At 34.0% G+C, this 26,367-nt stretch overlaps 1 pseudogene across 1 annotated transcript; it reads right to left on the reverse strand.

Moving 5' to 3' along the window:
- Positions 1 to 24,380: 24,380 nt before the first annotated feature.
- Positions 24,381 to 25,418, reverse strand: LOC137749467 (vascular-related unknown protein 1-like; annotated as a pseudogene). Its single transcript, XR_015958725.1, has 3 exons — positions 24,974 to 25,418; positions 24,782 to 24,854; positions 24,381 to 24,671 (listed from the first exon to the last, which is right to left on the reverse strand). The product of XR_015958725.1 is annotated as a vascular-related unknown protein 1-like (transcript).
- Between the last annotated feature and the right edge of the window lie 949 nt (positions 25,419 to 26,367).

Here is a 26,367-nt window from a genome sequence, read left to right on the forward strand (position 1 = left end):
CAAAATCCCCTGCTAGTGTCTAGTCCACTTTTCTTCTCTCTTCCCATTTTTCTTTTTCCCACAAATTATTAAACCCTAATTTATAAGTTCATGAAATTGAAGAGAAACTTCCGAATCATGAAGACAATTCAATAGATCAGAATGATGTAGACTTCGATTAAAGTAAGATATTTACTAATTTAAGTATATTGACTTGGAATTTGAAGATTTGAGTATTTCTCATTTATAATAATTTTTTTCTTTTGTACTTTTCAAGGCAAAATCAAGAGGAGTCACAAAAAATCACTAGACGTACACGTAATGCAGACTATCAGATTTCATTGTTCATACTTACTATAATTTTATTGTGATCTTATTTGAGATATAAAAGATGGCACCTGCTAGAAAATATACATCTGGCTACTTGAAGCGTCAAAGAAAAAGAAAAAATGAACAATTAACTCAGTCTAAAAAATGAGCTATTGATAGGTTCTTTCTGAAAGAAAAAGAACCACAAAGTTCAGTGGATGATTTAATTATGGAACAACATGATGACGATGAGAAATTAGCTGATGATTTGGACAATGATGAAACTGATGACGACCTTAATGAGAATGATGATCATGAGGATGCTCCTATTGTCAGTGATCAACAGAGTGAGTCTATTCCCTCAAACATTTATGATCCTCAAATTTGGGATAGTCTTGATCCCAAATGGATTGATTTGTTGGCAGTAAAAGGTCTTGCAAGAGATCTATCAACTGAGAAAGGTCTTAAAGATCAGTTTAATAGGCGTTTTAATGCAGCCTTTTACACTCAATGCGTATCCCATGGAGAGAAACATGATAGAGATTGGCTAGTCTATTCAAAGGATGTTGATAAAGTGTTTTGTTTTTGTTGCAAATTGTTCAAGAAAAGGTCTTTCAAAGGTCAATTAGCAAATGCGGGCTAAAAAGATTAGACACATCTCAATGTGAGGCTTAAAAAGCATGGAAACAGTTTTGATCACATCTTGAACATGATCACTTAGATTGATTTGCGTCTTAGATTGCAGAAAAATGAAACAATTGACAAAGTTATGCAAGACCAGATCAAGAAAGAAAAAGAGCATTGGAGGGAATTATTACAAAGGTTGATTTCCATTGTGAAATATCTAGCTAAATACACACTAGCATTTTGTGGAAATAACGATAAGCTTTTTCAAGAAAGTAATGGAAATTTTATGGGCCTAGTTCAAATGATGGTTGAATCTAATCCATTGATAAAGAATCATCTTCAACGCTTCCAAAATAATGAGATTCGATATCATTATCTTAGTCATACCATCCAGAATAAGTTGATATTATTGATATCTTGTGAAATCAAAGGTGTAATCATTTAAAAAGTCAAAGAAGCTAAATATTTTATTGTGATACTTTATTGTACTCCTGATTTTAGCCACTAAGAACAGATGACCTTGATCATAAGATGTGTGGATGTGAATAGTACTCCAGTAAAAGTAGAAGAATATTTTTTGCAATATCTGATTGTGAATAACACATCAAGAGAATGTCTGTTTGAAGAGTTGCAGAATGTATTAAAAGTTCTTGATCTTGTTATTGATGACGTGAGAGGGTAAGGTTATGATAATGGATCAAATATGAGAGGGAGACACCAAGGTGTACAAAAGAGGCTTTTGGATATAAATCCTAGGGCAATGTACACTCCATGTGGTTTTCATAGTCTTAACTTAACACTCTGTAATATGACAAACTCTTGTGGCAAAGCGAAACACTTCTTTGGAACAGTACAACGTATTTATAGCTTGTTTGCAAATTCTACAAAACGATGGCTAATTCAAAAAGAAAATATAAAAGGACTGACTCTCAAATCATTGTCGGCCACACGATGGGAAAGTCGTGTTGTGCGTGTTAAAAGCAATTCAATCCCAACCTCTACAAATAAAAAAAGCTCTACTCCAATTAGTAGAAAGTGACAATGACTTAGTAATAAGAAGTGCAGCTAAATCTTTGGCAACATACAACATTGGGAATTTTGAGTTTTTATTGGGCATGACTATTTGGTATGAAATATTGGCTGCTGTTAATGAGGTTAGCAAAGATTTGCAATCTAAGGACATGCTTATTGATGTTGCTATAGAACAAGTACAAGGATTGATCGCTTATTTTGAAAAGTTCAGAGAAACTGGGTTTGTGGAGGCTATGATTAATGCTAAAGAACTTGCTATTGAAATGGAAATTGATCCCGTGTTTCCAGAAAAACGTCAAGTTCGTAGAAAAAGACATTTTGATGAGAATGAAGGTGAATCATCCCAACCAACTGAACAATCAATGGAAGAATCTTTTAGGGTTCATTACTTCTTGTATATAATATATCAAACTATTGGTTCATTGAAGAAAAAGTTTGAATATCAAGCGTATGATGATATATTTGGGTTTTTGTTCATTCAGAACGGTTGAATTCGATAGACAATGATAAATTGAAAGATTGTTGTGATCGGCTTCAAAACTTTCTCAAGAAAGATGAGCTCTTTAATGTTGATGGGGATGCATTATTAGTAGAGTTGAAGCTTTTACGAGAACATTTGCCAAAAGAAATAAAGAAATCCATTGATGTATTGAACTACTTGAAGAGGATGCGTTGTTTCCTGACTGCAAACATTGCATACATAATTTTGTGGACTGTACCTATTACCATTGCATATGTGGAAAGGAGTTTCTCAAAGTTAAAGTTTTTAAAATCATACTTGCGGTCAACTATGTTGCAAAAAAAGGTTAAATGGACTTGCTTTGATATCGATTGAAAGTGATTTTTTAGACAAAATTGACTATGAAGGTTTAATTGATGATCATAAGTGAAATTTCAGTGCTAGACTTTTTTAAGTTTTGTTTATTTGGTTTCTTTAGATTGAACTTATTGTTAGTTATTAGTAGTATGGTTACTTTGTAGCTTTCTTTTCATTTAATAATATTTAGAAATAGATGGTTAGTGAGTTTTACAGTTTATTTCGATATTACTTTTTAGCATCAATACATTGTTCAATTTTTTTTAAGATGTCTTATAAGAAGGGCCTCTTTTATGAATTTCGCACAAGGCCCCTGAAATCTCATAGACGACCCTGTTTGTAGAAGAATCCTTCTCTGAAAGTCGTGCATCTCCAATGCATTGTATCACGTTCAACAAAGAAAAATTAAATTGAATCAATAGCATGTAGATTAATTCAATAAAATAATAAGTTAATGATAAAAAGAATGATTAAAACGTAATATTTCCCTAACTGAAGAATAAACTCTCTTTAGCGCAGTGTCAAGGGCGTGCTGATAACGTGTTGTAGGCATAATTTATCGAAGCATTATGGAGGCCAGAGAGAGGGGGTGAGACACATAGAGAGAGAAGAGAGAGATGTGTAATTGTGAGGTGTGTGTTATATCATCTCATTGTGCCTTTATTTATAGTAGTAGGGAAGGTAAATTCCTTACCCTAATAAGATTACAACTCCAATAGGATAATATCTAGTCTAAGAGATATGGTTCGAAGCATTATGGAGGCCAGAGAGAGGGGGTGCGACACGTAAAGAAAGAAGAGAGAGATGTGTAGTTGTGAGGTGTGTTATATCACCCCATTATGCCTTTATTTATAGTAGTAGGGAAGGTAAATTCCTTACCCTAATAAGATTACAACTCTAATAGGATAATATCTAGTCTAAGAGATAGGGTATAATCTTATAAGGATATCGTAGATATGTTAGGATTTATACAATTACACTCCTAATCTAATAGGTATGCAACAAATGATTTATTTTGATGGATTTATACATAAAGAAAATTTCTTCCTTCTAATCTCCTCATTTGAAAGGGACTCAATATGATAAGTTTCATTAATGAGTTATTTTATCTTCAAGTTGAACACAATTTTTTTTTCATTTCTTTCTTCGACATACTTTTATTTCCTTTTATATTTTGTCACGGGACCTAAATGGCCGTCATTATTTTCTCATCACGGGTAATGTATTACCATGTGAGATTTTGGAATCATACATATGTTTTCTAATGCAAAACCAAATTACAAGCAACAATTTTTTTTTTTTGGACAAAATTACAAGCAACACTTTGGTGAAATGATTAATTGAACATATGGACGACAACTTTGACGAGGCATGGTGGCAAATGGCTAATTGGGAAAGGGACCTTTTCAGATCCCCTTTCATCTAATCCATCTAATATGAGATTTGGATCATTGAAATGTGATCTAATGGTTATAGTTATTATCAATTTTAAAAGGACCTCTTGTTTGTAGCTGTTAGATCAAATTTTAAAGATCCGAATCTCGAACTAGGTGGATTATGTGGAAATCTCCGGATCCCTTTCCGGCTAATTGCCACTTTAATTCAATCAATGCTCAATAACTTCAGCACGAGGTGGGCCCTGCATGTTTTTGATATAGAAATGTTCTTCTTCTGTTAATAGTCTTTGACCTATATATTTATATACACACACACACACACACACATCAAACAGACAATGGACATGCCCTAAAATCACGCAGTACAGAAAAAGGAGTAATCATCTTCATGTTATATGTTGGTCCTTGTCACACAAAATCTAGGTCTTCGATAGAAAATATATTGTTGCTTTTGTAAAGTTGCCATTAGTTATAAAATAATGTTTTTCTTCTAGTATTTGCATTTCTTTTTGGTTATACAGACACACTGCTCTGATATACGATAATCAGATTACATTACTGATCCAACATAAAGAAGGGAAGAAAGAGTTAAACCTACCCATGTCAATAAATAACATTTCAGCAATTTAGCAAGTGGTGGATTATCTTAATAGTTAAGATCTTCTTTTTTCAACCCACTGAGTTTTTTATTCAAACCCTCTTCCTTAATGTAGTTTAGATAAGACTACCTTTTGTAATAAATAAATAAATAAATAAAAACATTTTGACAATTTTCCTAGTAAATCATACATTTTTTTTAATCAATAAGGATGATGAGATTTGAATATGAAGCCTTTGTCACTATCAAAATATAGGGGGAGCCGCCCTGAGTCATTCTAATACTAGGAAGGTATAACAATATAGTACAATTTTTTTTTTTTTTTAAGAAGACTACAATATTTCTTTCCTTAAAAAAGGGCATTATAAATACATATAATGAAGAACTCAGTCCCAAAATGGTCCTTACTCTCTAAAAATATCACAATAAAGTATCACTAATCGCAAAACAATAAATAAACATCAAGCACTTGTCCGAGCTCATCGAGAATCGCATAATTACACATATCAATAAAACTGTTAAATTTCGTGTTACAGGGAGATCATGTAAGAACAAAATCCCATACCATAAATTGGGATAAGGAGTACGGTGCCCATGGGTCGATTGCATCACCTAATCACTACCACGATCCCAAAACACCAAATGAAGTAGATCCAGCAAATCAAACAGCTCCAGCCTTCACACATAGATCCAAAAGAGGTAGCACACCAAAATGAAAATTAAAATCATGCACACTCTATAGAGAGCAATCAAACTAACAAACTCTCCTACAGAAATAAATCAACCAAATGCCAGGAAAATTCCTGGAAATTATTAAATAGAAATAATGTAAAAGGATAAAATCATGTCACCGCTCCACATTCTCTGGACATCCGCATGTCATACCACTTCACTGGCTAAACCCAAAATATCGTATTGATTAAACTCATATCCGATGCAATTTGACATCTTCCATGGCTTCCCGCTTCAACGCTATGTCAAAGGTGATAACTAGATTCAAAAACCTTATGTTAACTTCGTGCGTGAGCCAAAAAAACAGCGACTATCACGGTGACTACAACGTTTCATGGTGATAATCCAACACCAAGTAAAGTAAATGGAAAATGAGAGGGAAGAGATGAAGAATGATTTTCAAGAAGATTACCGCCAACCCCAAAGCCAAAGATAGGAGCCAGCATCAGAGAATTTTTCCTTTGATTTTTCTTTAGACATTTAGGGTTTTTAACATTGATATTGTTAATATAGTACAATTATTAAGCCCCAGTATTTTCATTTTTATATGTAAATTTCTATATTAGAAGTTGTTAAAAAATGGAATCTCCTCCAAATAAAAAACTAACAAAAAAAAAGAATGAAAAAGGTGACAGAAAGAAAAAGAATGAGAAGATTGAGGAAGTGTGCGCTCCTTATGCTTTACCCCTCATCTGTCTCCCTTTTTTTTTTTTCCCCCCTCTCTCTCCTCTTTTTTCAAAAGTTACCAAATGGATCATATGGTCTAGTGATATTCATCTTCATTTGTAAGTATCTTCATTTGTAAGTGAGAAGTCTTAAGTCAGATTCTCGACAAAGATGAAATTAAACCACATTATTGCTAGTTCATTGTGAGGCTAAGTCCACCCCTCCCTTTTAATATAAATGATATTGTTTGTTCAAAAACTAAAAAAGTTACCAAATGGATCCTAATTAATCTTTTCCAATACAAAAAATAAACTCATGGCTCTTGTACCTCCATTATTTCCAGTACACGCAACTCAAATGCACAAGTAATAGCGTGAGGAGGAGAAGAAGATGCCTTTCAAATCTAAACCCTAAAATTTGCGGAAACAATGGATGGACTTCAAATATTAGATAGCGACATCGACTTAAAAGTGACGATGTTTAGAGATCAGTATCAATAAAGATTTCGCTCGCAGGTACGAGCATACCAAAAAGAGGGAGGCTCCGCAACATTAAGTTGGAGAAGCAAGGCCTAGTAGACGACGAAAGGTAATAGATGAATATGATGAATTTATGAACTCAATGAATATGAGAAATCGAATTACAACTTGAACTACACGACTAAAGAAGAGTCCTTAATTATTGAACTTGAAATGTGTTGCAGACGAAGAGAAACTAGTAAGCTTCAGGAATTAATCACGGGTTTATCAACTGACGCGTCCTCTCCAAATTCAGACTTTGCTTCAAAATTCGAAGAGGAAGAATCATTGGACGATTTGACCAATCCCAATAAGGAAGCACGAAACTTTTTTGGGTTTAGGGTTCAAATGAAAATAATGGGGTACCGTTGCTCATCGGAAGACTTTGGGTTGTGGGACGTGGGTGTAGAAAAAAAAACCACTATTTTCTATTGTTGGGTGTAAAGACAGTTGGTAAAGACGAAATTTTGTTTTTTTATTCTTATTTCGTTAAGGATAATTTTGAAAGTTTGGTTGACAAATTTTGTAATTTAGGTGTAAAAATATATAATCTTGGTTTAAATAATTTTTTTCATATATATTGGAGAGATTGCATTTGAAATCTTCTCAAATAATGTGCATCCAAAAGCACCTATATGAAAATCACAGCTTTAGTTGTACCCTTTCTCCGAAAAAACCCTAACTCTCTCTCAGAAAAAACCGTAACTCTGCAAAAGCTTTAGTTGCCGGTCCCTTGCTTTGGCTTGGGCCGGCGGCAACCTCTCTCCCCCTTCCTTCTAGCCCCTCTTCCCTTCCTTTTTACTCCCCATCTTTTTTCCTTTTTCTTTCCAGTTCTTGGTGTTGTGAAGCATCTTTTCTTCCCTTCCACTCTGTGGGCAACCAATTTTCTCGGCATTGTTGCAGCCTCCCGTCCCCAATTTCCGTGATCCTCTACTTTATTGGCAGGATTTGCGGGTTTGGGTGAGTTGTGGATGTTGGTGAGTCGGATCACCCTTTTTTGGTTTGTTTTTCAGAGCTTCATGACTCCTTTTGACGAATTCGTGGCAGCCCCGCCTACCTTATCCCGATCAGTGGCGACTGATGGTTATATGGCAGATGTTGGGGTCTTGGATTGAGGTGTTCTGGCTACGTTTGGGTTTGGGTCGCTCTCTCGCTTTTTCGAAGAGAGATTTTGCGTTTGTGTCGTTCTCGAGGAAAGCCGTTGTGGTTGGGTTGCTCTCTCTCGCTTTATTGTAGAGAGCCTCTGTGGTTGTGGTTGTGATTGTGTGTTTTTGTTTATTGTTTAGATTGTGATTTTGTTGTTTGTACCTGGCAAAGGACTATGTCAACTTCTCCATGTTGTCTTATAGCAGGCCTTCTTTGCTGAGGTGCATTGTCGTGTGCAAGTTCATTAGAAAGTGTTGTAAAGGTTTTGCTCTCGTGAGCGTCTTCCGTCTAGTTTGATGTGGTTATGTGGGTTAATTAGGTTTTGTTTCATCTTTTTGTTGAGTTTGTGATCTGGGATTTTATACTTGAAGATGATGTATCTTGTTCTATTATTGAATAAAATTTCTACCTTAAAATTAGAAACACTTATACCCTAGTAGAAAAAACAGTTTGCTCGACAAAAAAAATTTTGTCGCTTAAGTGGCTCTTGCGTGACGAAAACATAGATTGGTCGCACAAAAATGGCATGATACAAAATATATATATATGTATATATATATATATATATATATATATGTGATGAAAATATTCTTGGCACAAGAAAAAGCGGGAAATTTTTTTTTTCAGCCAAATGTTTGCGCGACGAATATTTCCACATATTCATTGTGCAAAGTTTCATTGAAAACGGTCAGATGCCCTTAACCACTCCCATTTAGTGCGCATTTATAACGCATTTTGCGCGACCAAGGCTTTCGTCGCACAAAGTGTTATGAGTTTTATATAAACACAATTTTAGAACCCTAGTTTTCAAAGGTTTTGTTTCAAAGGTGATGCCCGATTCGGTTCCTGATTCAATTAAAAGTTGCGAGGGAGAAGGCTGTAGCGAAGGAAAAGGTAAAAAAAACTTTATTGTTGAATTAGTTGTCTTATATTTGATATGGTTGAAATTATTTTTTTTTAATAGTCTATTACTTTTAAATTTTTGTGGTAGAAAAAGAAATGAGGAAAGCTGTGTTGCGAATAGAGAGGTACTGACGTAAGCAATTGCCTTCCTTCGAAGACAAAAGTAGGGCTGATGTGTACCCTGAACTTAGGTATGATATTGGGGGTTTGGTGCGGAACCAATGTTCTACAAAGTTTAAGTCTTCGATGCCTGAGGAGTTGAAGAAGTCCATGGTGGGGGAGTTATTAGTAAGTTTGTATTAAAGAAGGTATAATTATTTTGGTTAAAAAGTAGCATTTTTTAAATTACTAATTATTTTTATTGGCATTAATACAAGTTCATTGGGATATTGATGAAACCATTGAGAAGCAGTAGAAGTATCTGGATGACATTTTCAAGATACATTTCTGGCAGTGGAAGTTCGATGGAGCGGTCTACAGAGCATGGGGGAGTTCCCGATGCCCTTGCTAATGCCCGGGAGGAGGAGGATTGAAGTTTACTTGTTTTTTTATTTTTATTTATTTATAAAATTTGGACATTATGTTTGACTTTATTTAATAAATTTATGTTATATGGATGACTATTAATATTTACATTAGTTATAATATGTATTTGGGTTAATAAATTAGTTTTATTAATTATTTTGGTAATGTTTAATTACGTTTGAGTTTTTTATTTAGATTAAAATAAAAAATTTACATTAGTTAAAAAAAGGGGGAAAAATGATTTTTTTTTTTTAAATATACATGTTGTGCGACCAATAGAGTATTTGTTGCGCAACTTGTTTACATTAATTAATTATAAAGAAAACGAAAAAAAATATTTAGACTTGCACGACGAATATGTAGGTTCATCGTGCAAATGCAAAAGTAATCTTTATAATGTGACATCAACTGCAGAGGCAGAAACTGCAGTAAAACTGCAGAATCCGCCTCTGCACCTCCTCCCCCTTCGTTTTTCTTCAATCCGGCATTCGTCACTTCCATTTTTTCTCAATTTCATCATTTAATACTCCCTCCATCTTCTTCTCTAGGTTGATCGAGCTATCTTGGTGTGTCTGGTAAGTGGCTTTTTGTTTAGGGTAAAACTATTAATGTCAATTCATACTAACACCATGAAATTCATTGTCCATAGGGATATTGTGTGTGATTAGCAATTGGTGAAGAACGATTTGGAAGGTATTTTCTTCGTTTTATTTTAAAAATATATATATAATTAATTAAATTATGTTGTTATGTTTATATTATGTTGTGAAATTATATTTATATTATGTTGTTAAATTTGTACGTGACGTACAAATATATGTTGTGATGTAAGGAGTTAATTGTAATTAACTTCGTACATGTTTGTTTTTTAGTAAAACTTAGTACTGATTTGGTATAAAGGTGCTTTTATAAAAAGTGGGTATAAAAAAAAATAAAAAATAAAAAAAAACTGAGCTCAAAAAGGTGTTTTTTAAACACCTAAAAACAACTTATTTTTACAGTTTTGGGTGAAAAAAAAACTGAAAATGTGAAGTAACAAAAATGAGCTTTGAAAAAAAAATGAAAACGTGAAGCAGCATAAATGTTGGATTATATGTTTAACGTTGGATTATGATTTCTTGTTAAATGTTGGATTATATGTTTAAGATAAAGTTTATAAATATTTTTCTTTTAAAAATAAAGTATATTTAGTAATTCACCTTTATTTGTTAAGAAAATTAAATTAATGGCACATCTAGTATTATACCATTTTTTGTCATTTCACACAATCACAACTGTTTTACATAAAAATTTACCAAATGCTATAATACTGTTTTTTTTTTCTTTTCAAAAACACTTTTACAAAAAAGTTTACCAAACACTCTGCTGTTTTATTTCATAGCTACTTATTCTCATAGCACATCAAAAACAGTTTTTTTTTTTTTTTTTTTTTAAGGGATTAGTTGGATTTCACTCATGGATGGGAAAGCATGACTATGGTCCAATTGATTCTTGAATTGTCCCATTATTTAGACAGTTTAGGAATACACAGTTATGGTGCGTAATTTATGGTTCAATGATTAGGATTCGGTTGTGGGGATTTCGGTCTCATCTCTGTACGTTCTTCGAGTGGCACATAAGTATTTCATATCTACGTCATCCATCTAAAGAACTATATAGAGATGTTGCCGAAATTCCACCACGTCGAAATCTAATCTGATGTAGCCATAAATTACGTGACATAACTTTGCATTCCCGAATGGGATAGGGTCCTTACCAAAAGCATAAGGTAAGAATATCATGATGAAGTTGTTGTGATTGTTGTACTGTTATTCTGGTTGCAGGAATTATATAGAATGAGGATAGAGAACCTGAACAAATGTGCATACGAATACTAGGATGGAATCGAGGATTTTATTGACTTTGCACTTACACACAACCCAAGTGCAACTAGAATTTGGTGTCCTTGTAGGAGGTGTAACAACATGTTAAGGGACATAATTGAAAATATTCGATTTCATTTTGTAAGGAATGGAATGGTAGAGACCTATAATACTTGGAATCATCACAAGGAACAATTAGACAATGCTTCGTCTTTAAACGTCACAAAAGTGGGCAATGTTGAACCTAATATGGATCCTAATGAACAAGTCATGGATATTTTAAATGATGTTTTTCCATTTGCATCGATAAACACCAATCTGGAAGGGGAAGATAATGTGCCTACACCAATGGACAATTGTTTGTTGAAAGACTATAGAAACGCACAAAAGGTGTTGAATGGTCTCGGATTAGGTTATGAAAAAAAAAAATTCACTCTTGCAAAAATAATTGTATTTTATTCTATAAAGAGAATAAAGTATTGGATAAATGCCCTGTATGCAAAGAGTCGAGGTTCAAAATGACATCAGATAGAACAACTAAGATCCCACAAAAAGTCATGCATTATCTGCCTTTGAAACCTAGGTTGTAGTGATTGTATATGTCGACGCATACTACCACCGACATGAGATGGCATAAGAAAAAACGGTAGACGACAATGTGAAGAGGCATCCTGTAGATAAAAAGGCATGGAAAGAGTTTGATCGAACGTTCCCCGAGTTTGTTGCTGATCCCCAGAAAGTTAGATTGGGACTTGCCACTGACGGATTCAATCCATTTGGAGTTCTAAACCAACACCACAGCACTTGGCCAATTTTTGTACTTTCATATAATTTGCAGGCTTGGAAATGTATGGAAAAAGAATACATGATGATGACTCTTTTGATAACTGAGGATTCTGGTAGGTCAATTGATGTTTACTTAAGGTCGTTAGTTGATGAGCTAAAGGATTTATGGATAAACAACGTGTGCACATACGATAAGTGTACTGGGAAGATTTTCACTTTGCGGGCAGCAGTTATGTAGACTGTGAACAATTTTCCTACATATGCAATGGTTTTTGGGTAGAGCACTAGGGGTTATGTAGCATGCCCTGTATGCAAGAGTGATGTAACATCTGATTGGCATATTGTAAAAGTTTGTTACCTTGGTCATCGGAGATGGTCACCATGGCACCACGAGTGGCGGGAAAAGGATAAAGAGTTTGATGGGAAAACAGAGCCTCGCCTTAGACTTAGAAAATGGTTCAGTGATCAGATTTTGAAACAGCTTAACCGTTTGGATTTTGCTCTGTTCGAAAAAAAAGTGAGTAAGACCAGACTTTCTATACATATGACCTCGACGCACAAGTATATGTTTTTTGAGCTCCTGTATTGGTTGAATCTAAAATTGAGACACAACCTAGACGTTATGCATGTTGATAAACATGTATTTGACACATTAGTGGGCACCATTCTAGATATCAAGGGCAAGACAAAGGACACGATCAAAGCTCGTCTTGATTTGGAACGAATAGGAATACGGAGGGATTTATGGATGAATAGGGACAATGATAAAGCCATAAAAGATCTTGTGTTTTTTTCCATGAAACCAAATGACAAAAAAGAGTTTTTAAAGTTTTTATCGTCTATAAAATTTCTCGATGGGTATGCTTTTAATATGGCGCGTTGTGTGCAATTGCTTTACAAAGACCAATGCCAAGTGATCATGTTTCAGTGTCGACGGTTTGATACAAACCCAAATAGGCATGGAAGTGTTAAAATTGACCATGACTTACTATCTGTGAACACTAACAGAACTTGGTACGATGGCGACCCTTACATTTTGGCTAACATGGCAAAACAGATTTTGTACCTCGATGACCCTAAAGTTGGGAAAATGTTTTTGTTCAGAAGATGGATCAGAGGAATGCATATGCTATACCAGAACAAGATCCTACTAATGACGATGTCGACAACATCGCTGACCAACGTTTAGAATCTTCAATGGAAAATGATGCGGAAACACTCCGAGATACAAATCTTATTCAAGAACTGTTTCAGATACAAGGAGTGGCTTCAATCGAAATACCGATTCAGTCAATTACAATTGACCTCGGTAATCTTTTGCAATACGATACTATAGTGGGCCTGAACGATGACTATGACATACCTATCGACGAAGAGGAATGGGAGACTGATAATGATAATAGCGACGATAGTGAAAGTTATAGTTCGGATGATGATGAATAATGCAATTATTTGTGACTTGCTTTGTAAAACATATTAAATGATATTTTTGTAATTTATTTATCTTATGTTATAAATAAATTGTTGGGTAAAGTACAAAAAACTACCTCAACTATTGGGGTCACGACAGTTTCATACCTCATCTTTTAAAATTAACACTGTCATACCGCATCCTACGAATTTGTGACAATGTCATACATCCGTCAATTTTTCTGTTAGTTTTTCTGTTAAGTGCTGACGTGGCAAGAGACAGAGACCACTCACTAATCCAACTGGACTAAAAAATAATTAAATATTAAAAAAATTAAAAATAAAAAAACATAACAAAAAAATTTCCTAGAGGTGCGGCATCCCATTTCCCCTCTCCTTCTTCTTCTTCTTCTCCTCCTTCTTCCTTCTTCTGGTTTTTTTTTTTTTTTTTTTTTTGGGTTGCGCTTTTCATTTTTTTTTCCTCCTCCTCTTCTTCCTCCTTCTTCTTCTTCGGTTAGGTTTTTTTTTTCTTTTTTTTTTTTTTAATTTTACTTTTATTTATTATTTTAATATTTAAAAAATATTAAATTTTTTTTTAGTTTTTAATAATATTTTATTAATTTTTTAATAGAAAGTGGTCCTAGTCTCTTGCCACGTCAGCACTTAATAGAAAAACTAACAGAAAAATTGACGGAGGTATGACATTGTCACAAATTCGTAAGATGTGGTATGACATTGTCAATTTTAAAATATGAGGTATGAAACTGTCGTGACCCCAATAGTTAAGGTAATTTTTTGTACTTTACCCTAAATTGTTTTTATTTGAATAAATTTAAATTAAAAAGAAAAATTGAACTGGGTAAATTAAATTTTCAGTTTATTGCGCGACGAACATGAAGGTATTCATCGTGCAAATGTTCTTTGCTTGACGACTACATTCCCTTTCATCAAGCAAGGAGTTGAAATTTTGACTTTCTGGGCGGGCACCAAAATAATTTCGTGAAAATGTGAATTTTTTGCGGGACAAATACCTTTCTCTTCGTCCCGCAAGAATCTTGGGATTTAATTAAAATGCCAAACACCTTTTCCCCTTAGTTCTTCCTCTCTGTTTTTCTCGACGCTATAAACTCTCTCACTAAATCTTTCTCTCCTCTCTCCCTTTGACAACCCTCACTCTCACTCAATCTCTTTCACCCTCTCAGCATCTCGCCATCTGGCCATCAGACCCCATTGCACACTCTTCCTCCTCTGATAGCCCTCTCTCTCACTCAATCTTTGTCACACTCTCTCTCTCTGAGGTAATTTTTCAATTTGCTTAACTCTAGTGCTATGCTAGTAATTAGGGTTTTAGGAAGTAGTAATTGTAGGATTATTTCTTAATTTCAAATTAAGGATAGGAATTTGTAATTTTAGGATTTAGTAAAGTTAGGAATTAGGATTCTAGAAAATTTTAGGAATTAGAATTCTAGAAAATTTTAGGAATTTGTAATTTTTGTAATTTTAGGATTATTTCCTAATAACATGCATATCTGCTTTGCATGCATATCTATCTTGATTGCATATCTGATCCACATTTTTATTGCTTACATTGGTTGCCTACACACACACACACACACACACACACACATATATATATATATAGGCATTAGATTAGGTTTTCATTGTTGTTGCTGCCGTATCACATTCACGCACATATGAGAGCAACTATTAATTCTTGAAAGACATTACTGCATGCATTTTCACGTATCAGCATCATAACTCTTACCTTTGTTTTTTCTCTCATGTGTCGCATTAGATTAGGAGTTTTGATTTTGGATGTTGATATAGGAATTATGCATTGAGATTCTAAAGTTAAAGAAAAAGAAAAAAAGCATCGCAAGCACAGTGCATTGAGAAAGAAATTGGTTAGCAGCATTGCATATCTTTTATATATTTTAGTTCGAGAGCGAGTATGTTTTGAAATTATATATAACATATAGTAGTTTGCATTTGTGGCAACATTAAGACACCGAGTGCATTTATATTGCAGCAGAAAGTTTTTCCTTCAAGCTAATCGGCATCATATTTTTGAAAGAAAAAATCTTTTGTGCATTGGTATTTTGAGCAGCCCCGAAACCCGTGTCTTGTATTTCAGAAAATTCGGTGTTTGAACTCAAGTGTTTTAAATTATTTTAATCACTATTTTTTATGAGCTTTAATTAGAAATCAATTATGAAAATATGCCTTGTAATTTTCGTAATTGATTGTTTTTCAAAAATCACACATTCATTCATTCTGCATGATCGCGTTAGTATTTTACAAAGTTCGAGAAGAAGTTAATTGACAACCTCGTTAATGTCATGCATACTTGACCGGCATGTATATATGATTTGATTGAAAACAGTTTTCCTAAGTCAGCATGTTTCTATTGATTTTTTGGAAGCCTATATATAGGCACTAGATAGGATTTCTAAAGGCTGCTGCAGTTTTATGATTTAAAAAAAAAAAAGGGGTTTCGTGTTGCTGCCATATCACAACATATATATGCATTGAGTTTTTTTTTTTTAATTGTGCATATGTCACATCTTATTAGAAGTCGTAAAGCGGTGACGACTGCACCCCGTTCGGTTCCCCCGCCTGTTACTTCAACCGCCATTGCTCCAACAGAAATGGATCCCAGACCGGTTAATTTGGTTGGTCCTCGGGCCTCCCAAGTGCCTGCGTCATCGACCTCTTCAGTGGCGCTACTTGTTAGTGTCAGGCGTGCTCATCGTCGCCCCCGCACGCCCGACACGATATCGGTATCCACTACTGATGTCTCAGGGTCACAGCCATGTAAAGTTAAATAATTCCCTTTATTTCCTTGTGAATTTAGTTATTCATATATTAAGTTCAATCAAAATTGTTACATACTGCAATTGTCCAAATTTGGCTTATTCAACTGTTGTGATTGTTGTTGGATATCATATATTATTCATTACAATGTCCAGGGTTTGGGAAATGTTGTAATCTTAGGGGAGGTTTTGCTGAAATTTCAGTATAATTTGTAGTGTTTGTTTGACTTTTTTAATTTTTTTTTCAGGAAAGAAAAATGCCCGGGGACCTTGTCGCTAGTTAAAGACAGGGAAGGACACCCGGGTGACCAATGAACGTATCATAATTGGATATGACGATCGACATCGGGCTACACCAACTGCGGAGCAGCATGGTGCATTGGCCCACAATATTGGTCACGTCGTTCGGACCTATTGCCTTATGCAATGGAAGTCTTCGAAGGCAATGTCGGATGAGGTGAGGACGAACATGCTCGATTATTTATTTGTAAGTACCTTGACTTTTTATTTCTTTTCCCTTAAAGTTTATATATTTATATTAATTAATGTATGTAATTAATTTGTTACATTGCAGACGAACTACAATTTTGACGACATCAATGATAATATGTTGGTGTACGTCAACAGGTTTTTCGCTGAACGATACAAGTAGTGGAAGAGCGACTTGCACCAATATTTTGAAATGTTTGATGATCCGCAGGTCGCTCTTGAGGAAGGTTGCCCGAAAGAGTTTGAGGACCGGGAAGAAAATTAGGTGTGGCTTTACAGTCATTTTCAGGAGCCTGGCTAGTGAGTCCGGCATTCGTCTCTGGATATTCGTACCCTGTCGATGTTCAAGCCCTTCCAACTCGAGCATGCCCAGAACTCCGCCTTTCGACCTCTAAGCTTGTCCCCATCCTCGAGGCCTTCTTGCCCCAAGATTTCCAACCACCTCCGAACGACGACCCCATAGATTATTCCACCTTCTTTTCTAAGTTTTTTACTCCCTTACTTTTTTAAACTTTTTCCTTGTGTGTACATTTTCTTTTTATTTTAAATAAATTATTTTTCTCTTCATTACATTATTTTTATTGCAATTTAATTTCATTATTTTATTACAAAATTAAAACCAGAACAAAAACAAAATTTTAATTTTTTTTTAAAATTTTTTGCACTACGAATACCTTCGCCTTGCGTAATTTTTAGCGACTAATATGTTTTCCTCGCGCAAGAATAACATGTCGTCATGCAAAGTTCTTAGAGACAAAGATTAGTTGTCCTATGTACGTATCCTGACGACTGCTACTCGTATCCTAGCATTTTGTGTGATGAAGATCTTTGTTCCTAAAAATTTGGTGCGACGAAGTTTTCGTCGCTTTGAAGTTTGTGCGACGGGGATAAGCATTGCGCGACCAATTTGTGTTCATCGCGCTAAAGGTTAAACGTAGTAATGATATGAATAAAAACCTCACAATTAACGAACACAAGAAAAAGATAAGGAACCTTGACGCTCAAAGAGCAAAAATAATAATTATTAATCCAAACGATTTGAGGCTAAAAGCTTTAAGTACAAAAATTCAAATTAAAACATCAATAGCCATGAAAACGAAAATTTACGAGAGGAAGAAGAGATTCTGCAAGTTAAAATCCTGCTGGAGTGCATCTATAAAAGTTAAGGTAGTGTCAAATCTGAAGATATAATTGTGATTGATATCGGGGTCGAGTTCTTTACAAGTGGGACATACTGATGTAGGATAGATACTGGGTTGTACAGGCAATAAAATTAAATGAAGAAAGCAACAATATCAATCAAGAAAAATGATTGGGGAATCGGAAATTCAATGGTTAGTAGATTATTTGCTACTACCATATCCCAGGAATAACAGGAATTCCAGGCTGTCCTTGACAAGTGATCAATCCAAAGAGCTCCGATCGATGAAAGAAGATATGTTCGACTGTTCAAATTAATATAACTTTCATTTGGCAAGTCAGTTATGGCCCGTAATATATGGATTGGAAGAGAATGATGAGATCTACAAACAACAACTCTAGTTGGAATGAGCAAACTATATCGTTTACCATGTTTAATTCGAATTTTAATATTTTAGGATTTTTTTATATTTTGTTATTTATTTCATTTCTTTTCTATTTGGATTTCTAGGGTTTTCAGGGTTAAGTTACATTATAAATAGATCATTTCGGACTTGGATTTGTAATATTTCAACTATTATTCAATAAACACGATTTTTCCCTTTATTTTCCTAATAGACTCTCAAGCTAGGGCTTGCTAGTAGATTTTAGCATAGAAATTTTGTTCGATTTCCCTTGTCATATGTGCGCTGCGACCCTACTTGCTAAGTGTTTACCATATGCATGAGTTGAAAAAGAAACCTACTTGAACAACACGTTGCAATTAATGGATAACCACGTCTACTCGCAGGCAAACTCTGAAAACCACCCTTATAAAAGAGTGAAAATGGCAATCCAAAGTAGTGAAAGAAAGTCTTGAGCACATATATGCATGCATGCCATGTTTATATTCCTCGTGACGTTTTGCATGCTAAAATTAAGCTGATAGTGATTTATAAACTGAGTTAGACCTTTAATCTACCACTCCACAAGTTGAAATCACATTATTAGTGGTAGTTAAGTACTATGTGATCGACCACCTAACTTTGATTTGCATGCTAATCAATTTAACTCAGAATGGCTCGCCAAAAATTGTTGATACACACCATCAAGATAATTGCCTATCGATTGGACACTAATGCTTATCCAATTCCCTATTGTGATGATATATGACTGCAAATTTAACGTAAAAACAAATGAAAGTATTAGAAGGTTTCCAGAATCAATAATTAATTGTCTAATCCAACCATCCACCAATAACAAAGAATTAATTTTGCTTTGATGTTACGTGTCTTTGAGGGAGTATGGAGAAGAACTTAAAGTAGCACCTAAGCACTCTGTATCACATCATATTCATAATTATGACTTGGTAAACTTATCACATCATATTCATAATTATGACTTGGTATGCTATTACATATACAGCTAAATTAATTAAAAGAAAATTAATGAAAATAACTTGAAAACTTTGAGTTTTAATGTTAAGGACAAAATAAAAGGTAAAGTGTAGTATCAGAATTGATTTTTTAGTGTTAAAATGTGGTTTTTCATTAAAGTTAACAGTACTATTGACTTTTTGTTAAAACTCTCATTAATTAATTACAGGCGGTTACATACTTAAGTTCAGAAAAGTTTGCTACAAACGGTGTACAAAACCCTTTGCCTTCACCTTTGAATCTACCTTTCTATAATTTTAGATGAAATCGTTTAAACTATTCGTCAAAAAAAAAAAACACACACACACGCACACACACACACGATGAAGTTCACAATTACTTATACGATGGATTTGAATAATTAGAGGAGAATATGCGAAAGGGTAGTTGGTCACACAAAGGCGACTTATCTTGGATAACTGTATATAATTAAAAAGAATCATTGGTATTCTAAAATTTTAATTGTGCACTATTTATAAGAGTATTTTTCTTACTAAATATAAAAAGTTTAAAATAAACAATTAGATGTTTCATATTTGAAGTGCCAATAACAATTCCTTAATTAATTTACATATAATTTAGACCATGGTAGGCCAACTGTACACTATCCACAATCCACTTATAGCCTAAATTTTTCAAGAACTTCTTCAACTATTGATGACGATTCAAGGAATATTTGCTTAATTAGGGTCTTTTGTTGTCACTTCCTTTTTTAGGACTCATTTAGAAAGTTTTTAAAATGATTGAAGTGTTTTTAGAGAAAATGATTTTGGGTTCCAAAAGCACTTGAAATGCTTCTTACTATTCTTCTTGCATGAAGCACTCCAAGTGCTTTTTGAGGATTCACTTGCATTTATACCAATGATTGATTCCAAAAAACAATTTCATTAAAAACCTTTTCAGCCATTTAAAAGTCATTTTCCAAATGAACCCTTAATATCCTCTTTTGGCGTTTTAATATTTATGTAGTATATATGGTATTGCATAAATTACCTCCATATGGTAGACTATCGAGAGAGAATTTATTGAGGAGGGCTAGTGTTACCGGTGGAAATCAAGCACCCTTGTGGCCCTCTTTGTTGACTCTCCCACCCCTTTTTCCCCTCCCTCATAACCCTGCCAAACTATTGAAAATAAAATTGAGAGAGAAGTTATTAATTCAAATTCTAGTTAAGAATTTATTGAGAAGGGTTTTAGATAAGGTGAATTTGAACCACATTATTGTTAGCTCATTGTGAGATTAAGCCAACCCCCCTCCCCTTTAATGTAGATAATATCGTTTGTTTAAAAAAAAAATTCTAATTAAGAAAATAATACCTAGCTTACCCGATTTTACAACAAAGCAAATAAAAACTATAATTTTTCTCATCTCTAATAAAACTATCAAAATCAGTGGTGGAGGTACATGGAAACCAGGATATAGACCTAGCTTAGAGCATGTTGTTTTACAAAACTGTTAAAACTCCCACACATATTGAGTTGAAAGAAAACTGATACAGTTATTAAATAAGGTCCTTGTATAGTGTGTTGCCACCATGTCTTAGCCATTAATTTCATGCTTATGATATAATGTTCCCAATACTAAGGTTTCATTAAACATTTAAAGGTTCTTTCTTCTTTTTAGTATATAATTACTTATGCTAATCTAATTAACTAGCATCATGCGTTTTTTTTTCTTTCAATTATGAGGTCTTAAATTGGCCTTTCATAGATGAAGATTTCAATTCTGGTTTCGCCATTGAGTTAGTCATTGGTTTATGAGATTTGAACTGTTTATGAAACAAACAGCGAGCTTGATTTTATAATAGTAGAGACAACGTTGTATCAAAATACATTCATGCTACCAAAAACAAAAATCTCTAAATTTCCTCATTTATTTTGTTCAATTATGGTTTCTTCTAAAGGCCCGTCCTAACCTCGATTTTCTGGATTCACAAGTGATAAGATTGTTTAAATATTATCGTGTAGTTACAACGCACCTAGCTGATCATTCAAAATATTACATTATATCCCTAGTCTTTTTTTTTTTTGGAACAAACGATATTATCTATACTAAGATTTGTTGAGAATGAGTCTCACATTGATGGGAGGAGGGACCTTGCATGAGCTTATAAGAGGTTGGGCTACTCCCAATATTGCCAATTGGTTTTATAGTAGAACCTCAACTGTTTTCATGGTATCAAAGCAGGTTGTCCCACATGTGAAGTCAAGCGGCCACATGTGCTCTGCATCACCCTGTTGTGTTGTCCACGTGTTAGGCTTCAAAATTCACCAAACGTGAGATGACTTGTTGAGAATGAGTCTCACATTGATTGAGGAGGGACCTTGCATGGGCTTATAAGAGGTTGGGATACTCCCCTTGCCAATTGGTTTTATGGTGGAACCCCAACTTTCTTCAAGATTGAGGGGGTGAACTTAGCCTCACAATGGGCTAGCAATAATGTGGTTCAAATTCTCCTTTTGGCAAGAATCGAATCTAAGACCTCTCACTTACAAGTGAAAAAGAATACTACTAGGCCGTAATACTAAGTGAGCTATCCCTAGTCATTTTAAATACATTATATATTTATTGTCTTTATGTAGCCTTATTAGTCATTTTTCGTGCAGTGATAGTCTTACAATTATCTAAAACATCGATATCAAATTTATGTGCATGAAATAGTAGTTATTTTGTTATTATGGGAAAGAAAATTAAACTAGTTTAATTAAATAACACTGATCCAAGTGCGTACGTACTACGTAGTCAGTAAAGAAAGTATTATCCATTACGATCAAGTTGACATACGCATCAAGAACATTGTTATCTTACGTTATAGCACTTATAAAAAGTAGTTGTATATGTGCGACGAACCTTTTTCTAGACTAGAGTGACAAACATCCATATAGGTATAGCTAAAAGTTGATGAAATTGAGATTTCACTATAAAATCAATTGACAATATGAGGAGTAACTCAAGATCATATAAGTCCTTAGCTAAACTTGTCCCTTACCAATGTGGGACATACTCTCCACGCACCATCAACTCTCAACACGTCACCGCACGTGTGACCGATTTTCAAGCCTATACTTGGACAACAAGTGAGTCGCACGTGAGCACGTGTGGCCCTTTGGACTTTCACATAAGAGACAACCTGCTCTGATACCATGATGAAATTAGGATTCCACCATAAAACCAATTGGCAATATAAAGAGTAGCCTAAGAGATCATCATATGAGCCCCTAGCTAGACTTGTCCCTCACCAACGTGGAACAAACTCTCCACACACCATCAACACTCAACAAAAGTGTCCATTAATACCCACTTTTGAAATTCTTGTGGATTAATAATGCCTTGTTTGGTTGATGAGAAAACAAAAAAGAAAATATACTTTCGGTCATATCCACCGTATAACACATAATTCGTTAACGGTCCCGCATTTTAAGTAGTCAGAGAATGAGATGATCATAATACATATGCATTAAGTTTCATCCACACTAAAATTAGAATTCCTCGCAAAAAATTCCTAACGCCATATTAGACAATTAAAAAAAAAAAAAAAAAAAAAAAAGAACAATCACTAGCGATTTCTTAAAACCTTAGATATTCAAAGAATAAATCGACAATGCATATATCAATGAGGTTTCATTCAGATACCCTTTATCCAAAAACACAGGAAGCACATATATAGGTAGCATCTTAATCTTTAATTATGCAGAGAAGAATCGGATCGAAAGGTTTAGAAGAGGAATATTATAGAATATGAAAGAGTCAAAGGGCAGCAGCAGACTAAATTAATGGTGGAAATATATAGCTGTACTGCTGATCAGTATTGTTTCTAAACTAAACTAAGCAAGCTAGCTCTTATGAATGCCGTCTCACCGGCTTTTAGTGCTCCTTGCACATGGAGGGGTCTTGTATTGCGGCCGTTTCTGAGTTTTTCTTAATACATGAATGGCCTGCAAGAGGTTGGAGCTGAATTAATAAATAAACCTATCAATCTACTTTTTCCCCCCTTTTTTAACTATTTCTAGCTATTTTTAATGTTATTTCGGACGTACAAGGAACTTGCATCCTTCAGGATTTAGTTGTTGCGATATTCTCATGCCTTTTGCATATATATTAATATATCATGTATCAATTATTAGTAGTCACCAAATATAATACCCCATTAGAATCTCTAGAATAAGAATTACTTAAATTTTATCATATTTTATTTGCAAGTCATGTATCGTTTTGGTTGGTTAATAGGACATTTTGTTTTAATTTACTACGTCCTGAGTTTTAACATTTTTTTTCTCAATATAACTTAGAATAATAATGTCGTTTGTAACAATGAAAAAAATATATATATCTTATTTGGTACTATTTATATTTATACATGGGATCAGTGGATGAGTCGATGAGAAGAAATGTAGCAAGGGGGGCGCAAAAGGGCGGCCTTGTTTGATGACTGTGTTAATTAACCACAATCACTTTCATGTGCTACTTTCATTACTTTTTTTTTTTTTAATTAAAGGGAATTGTTATTAGCACTTCAAAAATCTTATTGTACATTCTTCACAAGTGTATTTTTCTTTCTAATTATAATGAGTTTGGAGTGTAAACTGAGATTTTTTTTAGTACTAATAACAATTTCCTTATTAAACTGTTGAATTTTAGGGTTACTTTTGAGGGAAGCTTGCAAAAAATAACACGATTTACGTTATATAATTTGGCTTGCGTAATATTAAGACACGTTGTGGCATCAAATGAAGATCTCCAGTCTAAGACATTGCATCCAAGTTAATTGATAAAATTGTTTACTAGTCTTAGCTACTTCATGTAACTTCAAATCCATTAGTAACTATTTATATTGCTAGACAAACACTTATGTTAATTATCAGACTTAAATATTTATAGAACACGCATTTAGGAAAGTACACAACAGTCGTTAGGTTTATTCAAGCAACATAATACTAGCAAAAGAATATTTTCCAGTTATTTACTATGGTAAGATTTATCTATACATAAATTAGCTAGTTTAGTACTATATATTGTGAAATAACAAACCCATATAATATAGTTCATGTTATTATACATGATGGAAGATTGATCTGGCAAAAATCTGGACTATAGAAGAAATGAAAGGTACACACACATATATATATATACATAGAGAGAGAGAGAGAGAGAGAGAGAGAGAGAGAGAGAGAGAGAGAGAGAGAGAGAGAGAGAGAGAGAGAGAGAGAGAGAGAGAGAGAGAGAGAGGGAATGATCACATATTTTACAAGAACTATATATACACTATATGGACAGATATTTCCTTTACACAGTAAGTTATGGAAGAGGAAGAAAGCATGTGCAACTAGCAGAGAGGTTGAGATAGTGATTCTTCTTTGAAAAATGTGAAATTAACCAAGATAGTTCACCAACAAGGACATGGGAACCAAGCACAACCCTTTTTCTTTAAGTCCGTACAGTCACTAGTTTTTTCATCATCTGCCTGTTCCATCTCTGCAAAATGTCCTACAGTAGTCTCCTCCTTACCCTACAAAACCATCAGGACCAAACAAAATGATCATAATTAATCAAATAATTAATCTCTTTTCAAGAGAGTATTAATAGAAGAAATAATAAGGAAAAGAAAAAGAATAGTACCAAATAATTCATACTCATAAGAAGATCATCTATCTCTATCTGGGTTTATACCAACTGGTCTCGAATCACCAATCTATTACAATAATAACGACCGCAAAAGAAAAGTCAATTCCCACAAACTAACAGAAATTGCAAAAAGAAAAGAAAAAGGGAACAATTAATTTGTATGTGTGGATCTAAATAAAGAAGGACCTTGGGACTATTAACCGGAGAACTAGCAGTGTCCTCCAAATCATCACCAGAAATCTTTTTGGTTCTTGTATTCTTGAAGCTTAATTTCTTGGAAATGTTATTGGGTGCGACCCCAATAGAGCCTGCATGGTTTTGATTGTTGTGGGAAACTAATTTCCATGCAACACCAGAAGCAGCATCAGAAACCAAAGAAGAGGTGCAGCCAAAACTTTGAGCTCCTCCTCCTCCTCCTTCTTCTCTTCTGTTATTATTGTTGTTTGAGAAGTCTTCAAAGTAAGCAGTCCAACCACTCTCCTCCTCAGTGCATGAATATGTGGTTTCTTTTGAAGGAACAGCTTTGAGCAGAGATGAATCGCAAGACTTCTCCATGACAGAGAGGGCAGCTGCAATATATTTGTTGCCTGGCCTTTTGATACTAAAAAGAGAGATTTTTATATAACTGAAAGAAATGATTAAAATAATGAGGAAAAAGGTGAACCCATAATGCGGTATCTTAGCGTGGGGCAGAGAGAGAGACTGAAGGAAGTTATCAAAAAAAAAAAAAAAAAAAAAAAAAAACCAGAATCTCGAAATAAAACCAAGGGTTCAGAAATGGAGAGAGATATAACAGAGAATGTGCAAGGAAAAATAAAAGTTACGGAGGAGGGAGGAGTTGACCTTTGTAGAAATTTTTAATTATGATAGAAATATAAGTGGTACATTAATTATTTTTATGCAAGTAGTGAGAGATTTTATTTTTTAATTTATTAATTTTTTAACATACATATCTCATTATTTGTATAATAACATATAATGTACCATCTCGTATGTTGTTTACACTAAAAAATCTTTATGCGGTAATGATCAAATGGGATTTTCACAATTCACACCTATAGTAACCAACTTTTCTTTGTACGACTTGTGGGCCTGTGGCATCATGGGTTTCGACTAGGGTTGTGATTTTCACATACCCTTAACTACTTTTTTCACACTTTTTTATATTTTTTTAATACTTAATTTGTATCATACTATTTAATCTTCCATATATGCCTTTTCCTATTTAATCTTTCATTAATTACCATCAAAAAGTAGGAAGGGTATATATGAAAAATTAAATAGTAAGATATCAATTAAGTACTAAAAAATAGGGATAACTTGATATAGATCCAATTAGTCCACTTCATTGAAATAGATCCAATAATTGAGATTCAATGTATGTTTATTTGTGGTTTGTACCATATTTACCCCTTAGACTTTCGAATCGTAGTAAATACACACAATTTCTTAATTATGAGATAATTTGTGGTTTAACTAATCCCTTAATTGTAGGATTAGTTATATCCATATAATCACCTCAACCCCCAGTCCGCTTCATCCCTCCTTTTTTTCCTTCTTCCAAACAATTCCCTCTATCA

This window comes from Pyrus communis, chromosome 17 (genome assembly GCF_041283825.1).
Source record: "Pyrus communis isolate YQ-2024b chromosome 17, ASM4128382v1, whole genome shotgun sequence".
In the NCBI taxonomy this organism is placed as follows: Eukaryota; Viridiplantae; Streptophyta; class Magnoliopsida; order Rosales; family Rosaceae; genus Pyrus; species Pyrus communis.